This window comes from Mastomys coucha, unplaced genomic scaffold (genome assembly GCF_008632895.1).
Source record: "Mastomys coucha isolate ucsf_1 unplaced genomic scaffold, UCSF_Mcou_1 pScaffold14, whole genome shotgun sequence".
Classification (NCBI taxonomy): Eukaryota; Metazoa; Chordata; class Mammalia; order Rodentia; family Muridae; genus Mastomys; species Mastomys coucha.
In genome coordinates, this window is record NW_022196896.1 from 28,810,846 (window position 1) to 28,830,093 (window position 19,248).

At 36.3% G+C, this 19,248-nt stretch overlaps 1 long non-coding RNA gene across 1 annotated transcript in view; it reads left to right on the plus strand.

Moving 5' to 3' along the window:
- Window positions 1-1,883: 1,883 nt before the first annotated feature.
- LOC116088099 overlaps window positions 1,884-19,248 on the plus strand; it is a 66,746-nt gene continuing 49,381 nt past the window's right edge. Inside the window, exons 1-2 of the long non-coding RNA XR_004117765.1 lie at window positions 1,884-1,926; window positions 4,654-4,781. This is a non-coding gene — a long non-coding RNA (uncharacterized LOC116088099). The remainder of the gene's footprint in view (window positions 1,927-4,653; window positions 4,782-19,248) is intronic.

A 19,248-nucleotide genomic window follows, 5' to 3' on the forward strand; every position in this document is an offset into this window, starting at 1 on the left:
TATCTTTATCTCAATCTATATATTCTATATTTATATATATCTATATTTATCTATATCTATATCTATATATTCTATATCTATATGTTTTTATATTTTTGGCTATAAGCCTAGCCTTTAAAGGTATATATCTGTCTTAGGGTTTCTATTCCTGCACAAACATCATGACCAAGAAGCAAGTTGGGGAGGAAAGGGTTTATTTAGCTTACTTCCACATTGCTGTTTATCACCGGAAGTCAGGACTGGAACTCAAGCAGGTCAGGAAGCGGGAGCTGATGCAGAGGCCACGAAGAGATGTTTCTTACTGGCATGCTTCTTCTGGCTTGCTCAGCCTGCTCTCTTATAGAGCCCAAGACCTCCAGCTCAGGGATGGCACCACCCACAAGGGGCAATTGAGAAAATGCCCCACAGCTGGATCTCATGGAGGCACTTCCCCAACTGAAACTCCCTTCTCTGTGATAACTCCAGCCTGTGTCAAGTTGACACACAAAACCAGCCAGTACAATACCCATATATATACATATATGTATATATATGTCTTTTCCTACACATATGGTTCTATAATGGAACTACATTTAAAATTTGGAACAGTTAGAGTTTAATTACAATAACACTAATACAATTTCAGCATAATACATCATATTGCAATTTATGTGTTTCCTCTCTCAAATTATTTTACTTTACTCTATTCCCCATCCTTGTGATATGAAGGTAAATAATGCCTAAATGTTGACATGTAGGTAACACTGACAACCTGCTAGACAGCCATTTCTTGGACTTTTATTTTGTAGCAATTGCCACGTAGATGAAAGTTTCATTTTGCTCGGAAGCTCCTGGAGACACAACATATCTTAATAAAGGTGAAAAGTTTCATCCTATGGGCTAAATCATTAAAACTCATGTAGTAAACAAGTAAAAGCTTCAGAAAGTCCCTGAAACTGACCATATTTACTAGGTTCCTCTCTCCCTGAACTCACGTGATCAAAAAGGACTGCTGAAAAGCACTCTTAGACAAGCTGAGCTGCTGGAAGAGACACTCTTCAACTTGTTGAACTGTCTTCAAAAAGTTGAGTGATCTCCAGGGTCCCAGCTGTCATGAGCTAACACACATACTGGGGTGGGCTTTGGTGATACAGCTCCCAGTGTGTCCTTTCTGCTCCTGTAAGAAAACCCTCATCCATATTCTTCTAAGAAACCTTGATTAAACTTGTTGGCCCAGCATGTTCATCCTCAGTGGTGTCCAAATTTGGTCTGTCATTGTTTATCTATCTGGGGTTAGCAGATGTTCATTCATGAATCTCCATGTTGTAACACAACAGCACATACACTGTGATGCTGTGCCAGTCAGTGCAATAACTTAGAGAGCACTATGGCTAATGGGCAGGTGGCATATACAGGATACTTGCTTAACACACTTGGCAGTATGTGCCTACTTAGCAAAGGTCTTCATGCTGGGAACATTTTGGAGTAAAACATCAACATTCTGAATAGCATACAAATGAAATGTAAGTTTTTTTTATTACTTTTCTGTTAACATTTTTAGGTTTTATATATATAGCCTGATATTTGGCGTGTACATCAAATAGGTTATTATGTATAAAAGTCTAAAAAGGGCTGAATTTGGAGTAAATGACAACTCTGATTTTCCTTTTTGATATTTTTATCATTGTTTAAATTTCAACTAAGGATTTGATTTATATCCCTTTATGTGTTATAGAGTATAATTTTTAGCAATCATAGAATAAGTAAATAACAGGATAGACCATATATTGTATTTGGGATATATTGCCAAGTCCTGCATGACTCCAGAATGGACATTGTGACACAGTTCCTGCCTCTGAAGCAGAGCTAGCAGAGCATGGCTGTGACAGGGATAAAAGTTTCATTCTGCATGGAAGCTCCTAGAAACACAACATATCTTAAATAAAGGTAAAAAGTTTCATCCTGTGGGGTAAATCATTAAAACTCCTGTAGTAAACAAGTAAGAACTTCAGAAAGTCCCTGAAACTGACCATATTTACTATGTCCCTCTCTCCCTGAACTTTTGTTGACAGTTGCCAAGCATAAAGTGTGTTTGTATAATAATTTACATATTTTCATGTCTCTCCTTCAAGGAATGCTTTCCCTGTTAAGGGTAATGACTCCATGATAATTAGAAACAAGAGACAAGAATGTATTCTTCAGAAATATGGTAAACGTGGTGCCCTTAAGGCTGTGGGAAAGAACTCTGAAAACTTGAGTTCACGAATATATAGTTTTTCAAGTATGTACAATATAAGGGTGCAATATGAATTGTATGAGGGGCTTTATGCACATAAGAGAACAGAGACAGCTACACCAATTGGTCAGATTTTCAGAAAGATATTAAGGAAAGGGATAAAGAGATTTGGGGAATGGTAATCTCAGGATGGGGTCCCACTCAGCTAAACTAATTGTGTTTGTAAAGGCAAGCAGATCTCTAAATTCATTTGCTATGTTCAAAAAAAGGTCACTGCTGTCTCTTTCTAAGAATCAAAGGGCTAAGATTGTAAAATGCTGATTTGTGGTATAATCAAAAGGGAACCTTGGTAATGATTGAATTGATATATAAATAAAAGGCTGGGCTTTGGTATGCAAGAGCTGAGCTATGCCTGGGGAGTAAGCTAGCTAAAGTAGAACTTAGAGCTCTCAGCTTGTCCACTTGATTGATTTTTAGCATTTCATGGCTCAAGACTAGTCCTTGGCAATATATAAGTTGCATGTACACATATGTGTATAAAATAAATATATATAAACAAATGTTCATACATGTAACATAGAAGAAACTGAAAATTTAATATGATTACTAACAAATAAATAATAGAATATTAAAGATACATTGCGTGGTAGCATGTTCCTGTAATTAAGTCCTTAGGAAGGAGAAGGATAGTGAATTTGAGGCCAGCATGGGCTACATAGTTAAACCTTTACTAACAGACAATAATAATGATGACAAGAAGCCCACAAATCAAAATAATTTCAGAGTACAGATTGCTAATATTAGATAAAAGTACTTTTTACTGGTGCTAGACTTGAGCCTAGAGTCCAACAATGAATAGAAATATATTCAAGTATTAACATCAATTTACCTGCTGTGTATAAAGATTGTGACACAAAGAAAGATCCTCATTCAAGCAGCTTTTTCTATAGCAATAGAAAACATGGATGATGTGTGATAATCATTTGGTGTGCGATGTCACACATGAAACACAGACTACATGTGGCACTAGTTCTGAGAACAGGATCTTTTATATGAAATAAAGGGTTGTGGAAAGTAAAATTTTCAGATTTTTTTTACACTGAAAATGCAGTTGGCATTTCACACTCTTCAGAGCTCTATATACAAACACATTTCGGTGAAGGAAGAGGCAAGACTCTTATTAAACGGAGGGGTTCTATCCTAGAAGATGCTACACAGACTTGGGGCTGCTGCAGATCAGGAGTTTCTGAACTTGTTTGTTGTGTAAGTCAGTACAGTAGCTTTTCCATAAGGAACAGGTCTATCTTCTTGGCTGTGCTTCTTGCTTTTGACAACAACATTGTTTTTGGGAAATTATATCTCTCACTCAACTAACCAAAGAGCAGCTTGAAAGAATAAGGAAAAAAATAAAAAATTATGATTTGAAATTTCTTTCCTTTGAGTTCTGATTGATGGACTAGCAGCTGTGTTTTCTTGAGTTCTCAGACTCATGGCCAAGTGTTTTCAACATTTGGTTGCCTGATCATCTTCTCCTCTGAAATTATCTGTACTTTGTGATATGAACTAGTCATAAAAGCTAGGATAGATTTGAGACAAATGAAAAATATTACAGAAATAGAAGATTTCATGAAGAAGCTCAAATATCTTTAATCTTTCCATCAGTTTGTATGGAGCTGTGCTCATAGTTTTGAATTCATCCTTGACTTTAATTTGTCACTTATAATAAAACATTTCACCATTACTTTATTATTCCATTACTTAATTTAAAAATACATTTAGGAAGTATCTAGTGCTGGTATTGCCCCATTGATCTTACACCTTCATCTATAAATTGTCTGGGTTCATATGATTTTTAGGTTGTACTATTTGGATTCTGGAGAAATGTTCTTTCTCAAACTATTTTAAAAGTGAACAGTTACACTGTTTAGTTTCTGTTTAATGTACTCTCTACTTGTAGATTCTATGTTGGTTTCCACTGCTTCTTTATGTTGCTGGAAGTTGCACCTTGGGCCCCTAAACTACACCAACTGTCAGCTTTCTTAGCCAACATTTTTTCCTACATATCCACCCATCCATGAAGCAATATGAAACCTACTTTTGAAGCTATAGAGTGAAAATCATTGGTGTAAATTCTTTAACATGTAAATATTCACTAAATTTCACTAAGATTTATCATCAGAGTCCCACATTGTAAAATTGACCCAATTGGTGTTTAAAATACTTTCATAGGAGATACTAGAGAAGGGAAATCAGGCACTGTAACTAGTTTTAGATGTAGTGTAAAGAACTGCTGTGGTTCTTGCTAACACAGATACACAAGTACAGATACCAACACATGTACACATTAATGTGTACATGCATGCATGTACATGTACCAAACCATACCTGTTCATCAGGGCTAAACTGTTTCTTCAAGTTCTTCTATCAATGTGTTCTAGATTCTTGCTCTCTGCACTCTCAACTGAATCTCCATACAAAGTCCCAGGCTAACTGCCAGCCCTGCCAGCCATGCATTGGAGAAGGCTTGACTGCAAGCCAACGCTGCAGATCACCTATCAATTTCATGGTACAGTACCCCTCCCTTCCTATGAATTGTTTGTGGATTTTTTTTTATTAGATGTTTTCTTATTTACAATATTTGCTTCCCCAGGTTCCCCTCCCAAATAAAATGAAATGAAATAAAATAAAATAAAATAAGAAAAAAAAGAAAAATAGAAAAACTAAAACAATCCCCTGTTCCCTCTCCCCCCCCCCCCCCCCCCCCGCTTACCTTTCCACCCCCTCCTGCTTACTGGCCCTGGCATTCCCCAAGGACCAAGGGCCTCTACTCACATTGATGATCAGCTTGGCCATCCTCTGCTATACACACGCTGCTGGAGCCATGAGTCTCCCCATGTGTACTCTTTGGTTGGAGTTTTAGTCACTGGGAGCTCTGAGAGTACTAGTTAGTTCATAATGTTGTCCCTCCTAAGGGACTGCAAACCCTTCAGTTCCTTGGGTCATTTCTCTAGTTCCATCACTGATGACCCTGTACTCAGTCCAATGGATGGCTGTGAGCCTCTACTTCTGTATTAGTCAGGTACTGTCAGAGCTACTCAGGAGACAGCTATCTCAGGCTCATGTCACCTAGCACTTGCTGGCACCCACAATAATGTGTAGATTTCATGACTGAATATGGGAAGGATTCCCAGGTGGAACAGTCTGAATTGTCTTTCCTTAAGTCTCTGCTCCATAGTAACACTCTACAATTCCTTCCATGGATATTTTGCTCCCCCTTTTAAGAAGGAACGAAGTATCCTCACTTTGGGCTTCCTTCTTCTTGAGTTTCTTATGGTTTGTGGTTTGTACTTTGTGTATTCTGATCTTCTAGGCAAATATACACACACAGAGAATGCATATTATGTGTCTTCTTTTGTGATTGGGTTACCTCACTCAGGATGATATTCTTCAGACCCATCCATTTCCCCAAGAATTTCATAAGTTCATTGTTTTTAATAGCTGCGTAGTACTCCATTGTGTAGATGGACCACATTTTCTGTATCCATTCCTCTGTTGAGGGACATCTGGGTTGTTTTCAGTTTCTGGCTATTATAAATAAGGCTGCTATGAACATAGTGGAGCATGTGTCCTTATTACATGTTGGAGCATCTTCTGGGTATATATGCCCAGAGTGGTATAGCTGGGTCCTCTGGTAGTACTATGTCCAATTTCTGGAGGAATTGCCAAACTGATTTCTAGAGTGGTTGTATCAGCTTGCAATTCCAGCAGCAATGAAGGAGTGTTCCTCTTTCTCCACAACCTCTCCAGCATCTGCTGTCACCTGAGATTTTCAGCCTAGCCATTCTCACTGGTGTGAGGTGGAATCTCAGGATTGTTTTGATTTGCATTTCCCTGATAACTAAGGATGCTGAACATTTCTTTAGGTGCTTCTCAGCCATTTGATATTCATCCATTGAGAACTTTTTGTTTAGCTCTGCACCTCATTTTTAAATAGGGTTATTTGTTTCTCTGGAGTCTAACTTCTTGAGTTCTTTGTATATATTGGATATTAGCCCTCTATCAGATATAAGATTGGTAAAGATCTTTTCCCAATTTGTTGGTTGCCATTTTGTCCTAGTGACAGTGTCTTTTGCTTTACAGAAGCTTTGTAATTTTATGAAGTCCCATTTGTCAATTCTTGAACTTAGAGCATAAGCTATTGTTCTGTTCAGGAAAATTTCCCCTATGCCCATGTGCTTGAGGATCTTCCCCCCTTTCTTTTCTATTAGTTTCAGTGTATCTGGTTTTATGTGGAGGTCTTTGATCCACTTGGACTTGAGCTTTGTAGAAGGATATAGGATTGGATCAATTAGCCTTCTTCTACGTGCTAACCGCCAGTTGAGCCAGCACCATTTGTTGAAAATGCTGTCTTTTTTCCACTGGATGGTTTTCGTTCCTTTGTCACAGATCAAGTGGCCATAGGTTTGTGGATTCATTTCTGGGTCTTCAATTCTATTCCATTGATCTACCTGCCTGTCACTGTACTAATACCTTGCAGTTTTTATCACAATTGCTTTGTAGTACAGCTTAAGGTCTGGGATGGTGATTCCACCAGAGGTTCCTTTATTGTTGAGAATAGTTTCGGCTCTCTTAGGTTTCTTGTTATTCCAGATGAACATCCCTTCATGATAAAAGTCTTGGAAAAATCAGGAATTTAAGTTTGTGGATTCTTTACTCTGCTATGGTGGCTTTTCTCTGAGGCTCCACCATGTTGCTATCTGTCCTTTTATCTGTGCTATTAATGATATTTAATGAATCTTTTACAGAAATAGCAATCTGATTCGGGGCCCCTCTTGCAGCCTTTTAGGCATATATACATTTGCTACTTTTACTTTTGATTTTCTAATTAGCATCCCACTGAGGTAGAGAATGTTATAAAGCATGTTGCCTATCTGTCCTCAGTTTCTCCCAGTAGCAACACTTGTATGGCTTACTCAAAGAATTGAAACAAGGGTACTGACACATTACTGTTAACTAGACTACAGACACCACTCTGTTTTGTCATGAATCATTAAAGAAGATATAAAGTTAACTGTTTTCTTGTTTTAGATTATCATAAGTATCTGTTACCCTTACACTACCATGGTAGAATGTGAATTCAAATTTCTGTTTATTGACATAACATGAAGCAGTTTTAAATTCCAAAAGTGTCCAACATGTACTATTCCTTTGAGGCAGAGATTGTAAAAGTTGGGCTTTGTTTTTAACTCTATAGTGCAATATAATTAGCATGGCTAGTAACTGGATACATGTATTACATTGACTCTTTTAGAATATGTGATTCTTTAAGAAATTGTTCTTAGAAAAGATTTTTCTATATTTTTCCATTTAAAATTATGTCAAATCATATAATATATGTAATATAATGGTGTCACTTACAATGTCTATTGCATTATTATACAAAAAAAAAAACCCTAAAGTATGGCTTTAAAAGAATCTCTTCTATTCTTTTGTTTGCATATCCCCTTGTGTAGTTGATTTTGTAAATTTCATTTTTCAAGATATAACTTGGGACATAATAAGCCAAGATGGATTAAGCCTGACTGAAAGTAACGATTCATGAACAGAATGTAGGCAATCAACTTCTAGCTCTGATTTAACATGTCTAGAAGTGGACCCAAGTGTTTAAGTTTTAGCAAACATCTGGCTGGCTCTGAGGCTGCTATTTCATAAATAGAATTTTGAGAAAAACCAAAGTTGATGTTCAACAGGTAAAGGTAGGCTGTTATGAAGGAACATTCATGGAAAAGCATGATGTAACATCTATGAAGATCACTGGTGACTCATGGTGTCTTAGTTAGGGTTTTACTACTATGAACAGACACCATGACCAAGGCAGCTCTTATAAATGACAACATATAATTGGGGCTGGTTTACATATTTGGAGGTCCTGCCTTTATCATCAAGGCAGGAGCATGGGAACATCTAGGCAGGCATGTTGCAGGAGGAACTTAGAGTTCTGCATATTCATCTGAAGGCTGCTAACAGAATACTCACTTCCAAGAAGCTAGGACTAGGGTACTAAAGCCCACACCCACAGTGACACACCTACTCCAACAAGGGCACACCTCCTAATAGTGCCACTCCCTTTCCCAAGCATATACAAGCGCAGCATATACAAATCACATATACAAACACAGCATATACAAATCACAGATGAAGACCAGTGTTCCATGCCCATTACTTGTGGTTGCAAGTGCCAAGGGTATGGCTTGATATTCTGTGCTTGTCCCCTGTATATCATCTTTAAAATGAAGTGGGTGAATTTTCCTTTTCTAACTTTGATTCTTGAAAATCTCAAGCTTTGTTACATGTGGGAATCTTTGTCTACTTTTTCATCTCAGTGCTGGGATCCTGTATGGCTTGAACCTGTGCAAGTGTTTTGCCTAGTGTAACAGTCTTCTAAGTTCATATGTGCATCAGTACAGTATGTCTGGAAAACACCCTTGGAGTCATCCATCACCTCTGGCTCTCACAATATTTCTGCTTCCTCTCTCACATAGACTCTTGAACCTTTAGATATGGATTTGTTGAAGACATGCCATTTAGGACTGAGTGCTTCTATGTGTCTTGCTCTCCACACATTGTCCTGTTGGTGGTTTCTGTATTAGTTCCCATCTACTGAAAGAAGAAACTTCTATGATGAGGGTTTATTGAGGCACTGATTATGAGCATAGCAGAATGTTGTTTGGTTCATTTTTCTATGTTCTTTTTCTCAGAATAGTGGCAGGATTTCCCCCTCCTACCTTAAACATTATTTGGAATTGATATTTGCTGGGAAAGAGTAAAATCAGTTTTCTCTAATGGGGTGTCACTAGATGTATCAACCATACTCCAAAGCAACCTGAATGCCTGGGTACAAAAAATGACTTCATTTTTTGTATATTTTTATTTGCTTTGATTTTCACTTTTTTTTTTTTGCTGGGGGGATAACATAACATTTAAATGGATAGAGATGTGGGGAGGGTCTTGGAGAAGTTGAGGATGGGAAAATAGAAGTAAGATACTGTAGGAAAAATTAATAAAATGGAAATCTTAAACTTTCTCAAGCTTTCATTGTATTCTCTGATTTTTCTAGAATTGACAAAATTTTAGTTTGTTTTCCTCTAGGATACGATATAAGGCTCAGACATTTAACAAAATTTGTTTTTATTGATATGAAGGGGTCAATATGATTCCACAAATCAAAGGACATCATTGATTATGTTAATGGGACATCATTGATTATGTTAATGTTGATATACTTGTATCTTTCAGAGTGATGGCTGTTTGTAGATAGAGAAAAACAAATGAATGAAGCCCTTTATAATACATAAATTTCACAATTACCTAACAGAGTTTAAATGCTAGGGAATGGAAAGAGCTTTTCCAATGCAACTTTGAAGCTGTGAATTTTCAGTATTAAATTAAAATGTGGTGAAGACCTCTTTCCTTTTCAGTACAAAGTACATTTTAAAGAAATAATTCCTCTTCCTATTTACTTTGTCACATTTCTGACCTAATTGTTATGAACTACTTTCTGTAAGCTCTCCAATAAAATTTCATTCATTCAAGCTAGTTGAGCAATTTAGCCCGAGTTTGCTGAAAGTAGTTTTCTGCATAGATAGAATTAGACCAACAGCTGGAACCACTTCAACCACCCAGAAATACAATAGTTTATCATTGCTTGTCTTTATTTTATCCATTCACAGCTGAAGTCGTTTGGTGTAATTTAGGATATTCTGAAATGAAGACCAGTCTCTGTCTCTGCAACTTTTGACAGAAACAATGGAAAGGAAACACAGTATTCACAAAAGCCACAAAATGCACAAGTCATTCCTGGTGTCTATGTCAATCCCAGTGAAAGCAGAGATGGTGACTGCCAACTGGAACATTAGAGTTGAATTCCATACTCTCCTCATGTTGCATGACTTTGGCCCTTTCAAATATTCCTCATTCCAATTCTGATTCTAATTCTGATTCCAGTTCCCGAAACACATTTGTCCTGCTTCCCAGCCAGTCAATAGGGAGAAGTTGCTGTAGGCAAGTGTGACACAGGAGAGAGCTTTGTCAGCTTCCAGTGGCTGATTTTGTTAGTCTTACACTGGTACGCTTCTGTTTGTGGATATTTTGTACTGAAGAAGTTTTTCAATTTGAGCACATACCTTTGGTCATTATACAGTTGAAAATCTTTATTTACATTGTGTAGGAAAGTATCAAATGCTGTAAGGAGAAAAGAATTGAGATGACAAAGGAGGAAACACAGAAAATTATGTTTCCTCTCCTGCCAGAGGTAGATCAAATGTTCTTTAGTATTTCCAGGATCTCTTAGCTTTTGTTTTCTTATTTACATCTTTGGGTGTAAATATATCTGCTGTATCTATGCCACTGGGTCATTTGCAAAGCTATCCACTCAGATGCCATTGGCAAATATGAGTTTACAGAGACTGATTTTCATTATTGTATGAGTAAGGAGCTGAGATAAAGCTGGGAATGATGGTACACACCTATAATTTATGTACCCAGAAGGCTGAGGCAGGAGGATTGTAAGTTTGGGACTGGCCTTTGAGGTCCTGTCTTAAAACAAAATAAATTAAAAAGAAGTTCACAAATAATAATCCCAGATGGAAAATAACAAGATAGAGAACAAGGCAATGTGTCAGTATTGTATTTCCAACCCTTTCCATGCCCCTCCTTTTAAGTTCATGACATCTTTTATTATTATTTATACACATATAAGTGTATAATCTACTGTTCTCATTTAGTGTTGTACTTATATACATTATTTAGGACTAACCACTGGAACTTGATAATCTGTCTTAGCATAACTTCGAGAAAAAAAATTATTTTGCCTCTCTAAGAAGCCGTTGGCTTGCAGGTCTTCCCCTATCAATATTGGCAAGCCAACTGATGTTGTCATTATGCAAGTCATGTTAAGGCAATGACATTGAGATGTCATGAGTACAGTTTCTCTGTCATGTGTAAAGGATAATATCTCGCACCAGACATTCCTATCTTCTGGATCCCTCTTTTATAATGGTCAGTGAGCCTTAGGTGTAGGGCTTGCATTAGAGATTTAGTAACCCATACCTTTGTATTATAGGCAATTGTGGATCTCTGTAGTAATAGCCCCTGTTGCAAAAAGAAACCTCATTGATAAAGGGTGAGAGATACCCATATATTGCAGATAAGTAGTTAGAAAGCAGACATTACATTGGTTTGCGAAAATGACAGTAGTAGGTCCTTCTCTAAGGTCTATTACAACTCCATACATGGTCCAGGTTTTGGGTAGGTTTTCAGTATCAGGCTTGAATGTACTACAACTGGGAGGGCCTTAAATCTGAGGTGTTATTAAGGGAAAAGGGTGAAAATGGGAAGAAGGGGCTACATCTGGAGAATGGAAGAGAAAATAATACAGAAGAAGAGGGAGGAAGGAGAGATAAATACTACTAAAGATGCTTGAAAAAGCCATATGAAATATTCCATAAGTTTGCTTAAAAATACAAATAATTTATATGAACACACACACACATACACACACGCACGCACACACACATTACAACACAAAATGTGATAAAACTCCCCCTAAAACGTCATAGACTACTTAACAAAAGCTCCATTGTTAGGCATGAGAAACCTCCTTTCAAATTATTGATCATTGAAGTCCAAGATTCTAAAACCAATATTGACTGATGTCATTGCTCTTCCTTGCCTCCTAAAACTTGAAATGTAAGACCCTGTTGCTGAAGATACTGCAAATACTTTGGACACAGAATTTTGAGAGATATGGATGGGCAGGATTTGGAAGTCCCATTCCTGAGGACAAGCTCTTAGCATTATCAAAATATACTATGCCTTGTGTTAAGGTGAAAAGAATCAGTGGTCCTATGCAGCTGCAAAGACTATGAACAGCGACAATAGTCAACCTAGCAAAGTATCTGCAATATCCTATAGTGGCACTATTATTTGGAAGTAACAAACAACTAATTTCTTTATGAATTTTCCATTTTTATTTTAATATATGTATGCTGTAGTTACATTATTTTCTTTCCTTTCTCCCTCCCTCCAGTCACTTCCATGTCTCTTCCTATTTCCTTCTCAACCTCACTCCATTTTCTTTTTTTAAGTTATTGCAACATATAGACACAGGTATAAATATATAAATACAACCTAGTTATTTTGCTTAGTGTTACTTGCATGTGCATGTTTTGGGGCTGCTGAATTGGTATTGGACAACAAATTGAAGAGAAACCTTATTCTCTTCCTGTCAGCAGTCATTTTCTGTAGTCCTTCAACTAGGGTTGGTGTGCCATGAGCTTTCTCCCATCCTCATTGGCTTGCCAACTGGTATTCCCATTACCAGGTCTATTTAGAAAGCAATATTGTTGATAATTCATGGGTGTAGTTTCCCTGTCATATATTGAAGACTCAATCTCTCAGTAGACTTTTTAGCCATTTGTCTCTTACAATCTTTCTATCACTCTTATGCAATATTCCCTGAGCCTTAGGTGTAAGGGTTGTGCTGTATCATTTGGGAATGTGTTTCCCATAGTCAGTTTATCTCCATGTTTAAACTAGTTGTAGGTTTCTTTAATGAGCTCTATCTTCTGCAAAGAGAAACTTCTTTGATGAGGGTTGAGGGCTACACTTTTCTGTAGGTACAAATATAAGTTTTGAGAATGTATTTAGATAATTGGCTGGTCTTGGAAAGTGGTAATAACATGTTCTCTTCTAGGGTCAATGACCTAGCTAGCCATGGGTAGTTAGCTAGGTTTAGAGCACGAGGGATGGATTCCTTCCTATTAAGCAAGAGTTCCATCCAATTAGATAGCCATTGGCTACTGCCAAGATATAAGGGCACAGTTACACATCTGAGAGTGTCGTGATGGTGGTCATTGTTACGGTTTGTTGGCACCACACCCAGATAGGGCTTATTATATGTGTATTGGCAGCTCCCATAGTGTCTTATGCTACTGTGATTGCTAGTCCTCAAGGAGGAGATTTTTGGGTTAGATCCAGCTTTATTCCCCCAAATTTTGTAACAGAAATTCATATCTTTATCAATAAGAACTTAACTTCAATTCTGGAAGGTGACCAAAGGCTTGATCCCACTAAGCATCACTATAAAGAAAGTTTTTAGTGTCTTGGAAGGAATATTACTGTGTCAAATGAAGTAACTTTATTTAAGATACAAATCCATGCATACACACACATGTTATATGTTGTAACAGTTTGTTGTTTTCTTATTGATGAGCAATAAGATGGGTATGCTGTAAAATGCTATCATCTGAGAACAATAGCCACTGCTATTTTCATCAGAGTAGCAATGATTATCTTTAAAAGAGTCTCAATGATGTCAGGCCTACATGCATTCTCTCATAGGTAGAAGGAGTGAGGGGTTTGGATTGTTACATGAGATATATGCCACTTCCTCCTGACCTTTTCTCAGCTGTATTTACTTCTGCGCCAGAATTTTTCTCTGATTTCTCATAAACACTTAGACAATAATAAAATTTCATATGTAGTTATATGTATACATACACAAATGCTTTTTTTGTAAATATAAATTTATACCTGAAGAGCTAGTATAACGTATATTATATGACTTCAGAATGAAATATCTGAGCTCAGATTCTGTTCCAAACATATTAGCTCTAGACACAAATTTTCTCAGAGAGCAATGTCATAACACACAATACCTATTGCATTTTAAGGACTATGTATAAACTTGGCATAACTCAATCTATACAGCTAACCTTTGAAAATTTTATTTTAGAGCTGGATATGATTGAAGGAATGGGATTGTGAAATTGAGACCCACCACAATTGGGCCTGATTGTCCTGACATTTCCAGGAAATATCACCAATGGGAAACCCTGGCTAAGACATGATAGTTCTGGAATCAAATTACACCACCTACCTTTTGGCTATGTAACTTAGTGCTAGTTTCACGAAACTTCTGAGTCTCAGGTGTTTTGTTTGTTTGTTTGTTTGTTTTGTTTTGTTTTTCCCTAAAAAAGCTTTTGAAAATAAACTTTTCACTCACTTGTTTACTTGATGGTTTGATTTTTTAGATAAGGGGTCCCATTCTTTATCCCCCCGGTTTCAACCTCTATTACTAGATAGGAGAGAAACAAGGATAGAGGGAGAGATAAGACATCTTTGAATGTAATTTCTTTCTTGTTTTTATTTGCTTCTACCTAGTGTTTGTTACCTTGCAGGTTCTTTTTCTCCCAACTTTTTTCCTCCACAGTTTCACACCATATCACTAGATAGAAGGGAAAGAAGAATAGAGAAGAAAGGAAAGAGATTCCTGAATAAAGTCAGGGATCAAAAAGGGTGTTATGTTATCATTAGACTACTTCCTGCTGATTAGGGGCTTCTAGTTCCTTGGGGGCAAGTTTGATATTTGCCATCAGGATATCTAATTTATTCTTGTTTCTTCTTTGTGCATGACTACTCAACAAATTGTGTCCAACAACAACTGACAACAATCAACAACGACCAAGCAAAAAAAACCATACAGCCTCTCAGGGTCCTAGCATTTATATACCCTCTGAAAATTTCTGAGAATTCCAAATGTCACATAATGATAGGAACTGTCTGCAGCTGGCAAAACCATGCCTCTGCTAGAGCATGAGGCAAATCATAGTCAGTTGCTGAAAAGCAGCCCCATAGCCCCACACCTGGGATCAAAATGGAAATATTCTTATAAGACTTCTATGTTTTTTAAAGAAACCAACATTCCAGAATTTTCACTACAACAAGTCCTTTGCTCCTGGCTTTTCTGTGATCCCATAACCTACCATATTTTCTAGAACAGTAGCCTCTATTCACACCCTTTGAAGTTAGCTTAGTAATAGAAACTTTAAAGTCAGTCCATGGTGTTATAACCTGACTTCCCAGCTGGGGAAACTTGAAAAATGACATGGTGTAAACACTCCCATCATAAATGAAAATATTTTTAGCATATGTTTTCTGGAAATAGTTGACTAAATACAGTGGGTTCTTACAAGAAAACTGTTGGTCAAGCTGTAACACCAATTGTGTCCAGTGTGCTAGTTCTTGCCACAGTTGTAGCATTTGTTCATGCAAACAAGGACAGATTGTAGTTGTGACATACACAGTAGATTCAAAAGACTCAACTCAAAAATAGAATATAAAATACTTTATCAATAATTTTAATGCTGAATACACACACACACACACACACACATATGTATATACATATATGGAAATGATAGTACTTGGCCCATACTAAACTTATTTTTACAAGTTAGCTTTTTTCTATTAACACAGTCATTAACAATTTAAAATCATGTATAGATTGTGTATTGCATTTTAGGCACATCAGGTATTTCTACTTGAAAATAAAATATAGAAAGAATGTTGAATTGACTTTATCTATAATCATATCTTTAATATTACAAAAGTGTTTGGTCTCAAAACTAGTATAATTTTTTAAATCTCATACTCTTATATTAAGAAAATAGGAAAGGGCATGGAAATATTTTTTTTTGAACTTATCATCAGGGGTCTAACACATTAATGGCAACAAACAATAGAAAAGTGTCCTAGAAGACACTAGGCTTATGCTGGCTGGTATTATGGAATTGTGTGCTTGTCTCTGTAGCATCTGCCTTAATTTAACTTCTGCAGAATAGCTGGTGACTGGAGCCCAGAATCTTTTGTTAAATGGGTGCTGTCATAGAGTAATATAAACTTGGTTAAAACAATTTTTGGAAGCATTGTATCCACATCAATATACTAAGATTTTAAAAGTAGCTTTATATGTTTCTCTGAAGACTTTTTCTTTTGAAGCAATGTAAAGAATGATTCATCATTGCTTTTGGCACTCATTTTAAAAATATCTGGAAATACTCATTTAATGATTAAAATTCTACTGGCCTTTTCCCTAGGCATCAGCTGAAGGTGATTTAAATCCTCAGTGTTTAGACTTAAATACAAGTAAGGTTTTCTTCATTATATCATCCATAGTTTCCAATCTATGAAACCAAAAACATTTTTTTTCCTGTGTTTCTTATCATTGTTACCAAAAGATAAACCTGATATCTATTAATCAATTGCTTTCAGAATAATGGATTTCCACTCATTTTTGTTTAAAGTTCCAACTGAATGTGGGATCATTGAAAATGATGTTTACATTCAAGCAACAAACAGTAGAAAAGTGTTCTAGATGATTTTTTTTAAAAAACCTTTAATATATTTACCTACTGATTCTATAGAAACATATTTTTGAAGTTAGTGAAAAATACCCTTAGTGAAAACTTGATATGAAGTAAAAACTAAGATTATCCAGTGTGATTTTTACCAAAACTTTAGTTTATTGATTTAAACATTCATTAGATACTCAACTGGGAACAATCAAGATATTTGAACAAACAATATTGTAGCTATAAACCAGTGAAGCCAATTTTTATATGTAAAATATGATATGTACTTATTAAAAATCATTGATATACCCATAGTTAGGAGTGCAGAATAAGGTGAAGCCATGACCCACTGATTAATTTCACATCTTAAGGAATACCCAGAATCAAAGCATGAATATTTCCTCATGGAGAATTTAAAATAGATATAAATTGGTACCATTTGTGTTACTGAAATAAAAATCCATAGATGAAGAGCCACCATTTGTTTTATACCATGACTATAATCTAACCCATGAGCCAAACACAACCCTTTTTCTCTTCCATTGCTCTATCAGGTGTTTTCTCTGCAGAGATCAGGAAAATAACTATTAAAGGAAGAAAGGTAGGACTAAGAAAACAAAACAAAACAAAACAAACAAACAAACAAACAAAAACTTTAAAGTCTCCATGGGCAGGTACTTTGTACCCTAAGAATCTGATACTGACTAATGTTTAAATGTAGCATTAATTTGGTGGCTTGCATTTAGTAGAAGTGATCACTAATTATCTGTATTGAATTATTTTATAAGCTTTACCCTGGATCAATTTTTTTTCTAAAAATAATTAAATAGTAGTAATGCCTTATCTTAGAGTCTACCTGCCAGCTATTCTGTGAAATGAGTCATTGCTCAATTGTTAGTAACCTAGGGTGCCCCATAAACTAGTAGGTAGTCAAGTATGACTGTCAACTATTGATCCCCCGGCATCCCCTTCTTGATGATAGAACTATAGGTGTATCCCATTATGGTCATATTAGGCATTATGTGATAAGCAAATACTGCAAACTGAGCTGCATTTTTTTAAAAGAATTTTTATTAGTTCTTTGTGAATTTCCTATCATGCACCCCAATCATGCACCCCAATCTCATTTGTGTTGACTTCTCCTGATACTTGTCTGCCACCCTTACAACCTTCTACTCCCAACAGAGAAAAACAATCTCATTGTGGAAGCTGAAGTATGTCACAGTGTGTTTCACAATATACCCTTTGTCCATACTTCTTTGCTTGGAAATGTTCATTGCAGTGAGTCATTGGTTTGGTTCCAGCCCTTGGCTTCTGTCACGCTATCAATCCTGCATCCTCACATGGACTCCTCTCAGATATTGTGTTGTTGCCCTGTGTCTTAGAGGTCCTGTAGTTTTGCACATGTAGAGACAGCCACTACAGGTATTCCAGCAATTCATGTATGGGGTACATGTTGAGGTAGGCCAATCCAAAGCCCTAGATCTTGGCCTGAGAGGTATGTGAGCTGGTTAGCCTGCCTTCTCTCCTGCTATCATGCCCTTGGAGCAGGCTCGCCATCAAGTCCCTTGGTCAAGGCCATCACCACCCTGCTGCCCAGGATAAGTGCAGGACCAGTTGTCCCAAGAGTTGCATCTGACAAGGGACTTGGCCAGTTCTTCTACTTTCATGACCAGGGATACAGTTCTTCTATTTGCCATATATGGCCAGGGATGAGGGAGGGGAGAGGGGTGCATCTCTATTGTCTGTTTCTCTGCCCACTAAACAAGAAGCAGGGTTTGTACTCCTGTGCTTGTGTCCTTGGAGACTGCTCTACTACAACCTCTTTGAAATATTAATGTTTAACACAGATAATTATAAAATAAAAAAATCTCAGTTTCTTTTCTATAGCCTTATTTACTATCAAAATTTTTAATAAAAATTAGTTCATTTTAATATAGAGTAATGCTTTTATAAAAAGACATGTTTGTTGAGAAATATTCTACAAAAAAATTACAGAAGTACTGATCTGATTTCTAATTACTCACCAAGTAACTTTTAAAGGTCTGATATATGAAAATAGTTTGAAGATACAAAAAAAAAATATGTTGAGTGGTCCATGATCTTAAGGAACTTGTAGTCATGGAGATTAAATTTAAAAAATGTGGTATCCCAGAAACATGTCAGATTAGTATAACAATATCTTACTAAATCCAAAGTGAACATTCCATACCACATGGTCAACTTTGTCAAGTAAAATTATATGATGTGTATGTTCTCACTGAACATCTGGTTTATACTAAACAGCTGCTACTGGACTTCAAAGCAAGAATATCAGTATGACATCAATTTGGATTTAGATACCAATGTACTTTGTTTTAGGATTTAGTAATAGACATTCTTTTGGACTGGTTGTTCTGTGGTTTGGAAGCCATTCATACTTTGAAACCATCTCTTTATTAATTGCATAGTTCTAATATTATAGAAAATTGTTTTTTTCCAAAGTAAGGACAAATACATGTAACCCTCCATTGATAAGACTAAACTATAGCCACCCACTGCTACTTCATAAAGACCCATCACCCAGCTTTCACCATGTTTCCCAAGTGTATTTTAAATCCAGTCACCCTGATTATTGTATTAAATTTATTTCCCTCAAGAATTTAAATTAAACTTGATGATTTTTCTAAATATTTAATTTAGAAAAATTTAAATTTATTGAAATGATTTTTCTTTTCCAAGTTTCAGCAATTAAAGAGTTTTTCAAACACTATTTCATTATTTCTTCTACACTCATATGCACTTATACACACACACACACACTCAGAGAGAGAGAGAGAGAGAGAGAGAGAGAGAGAGAGA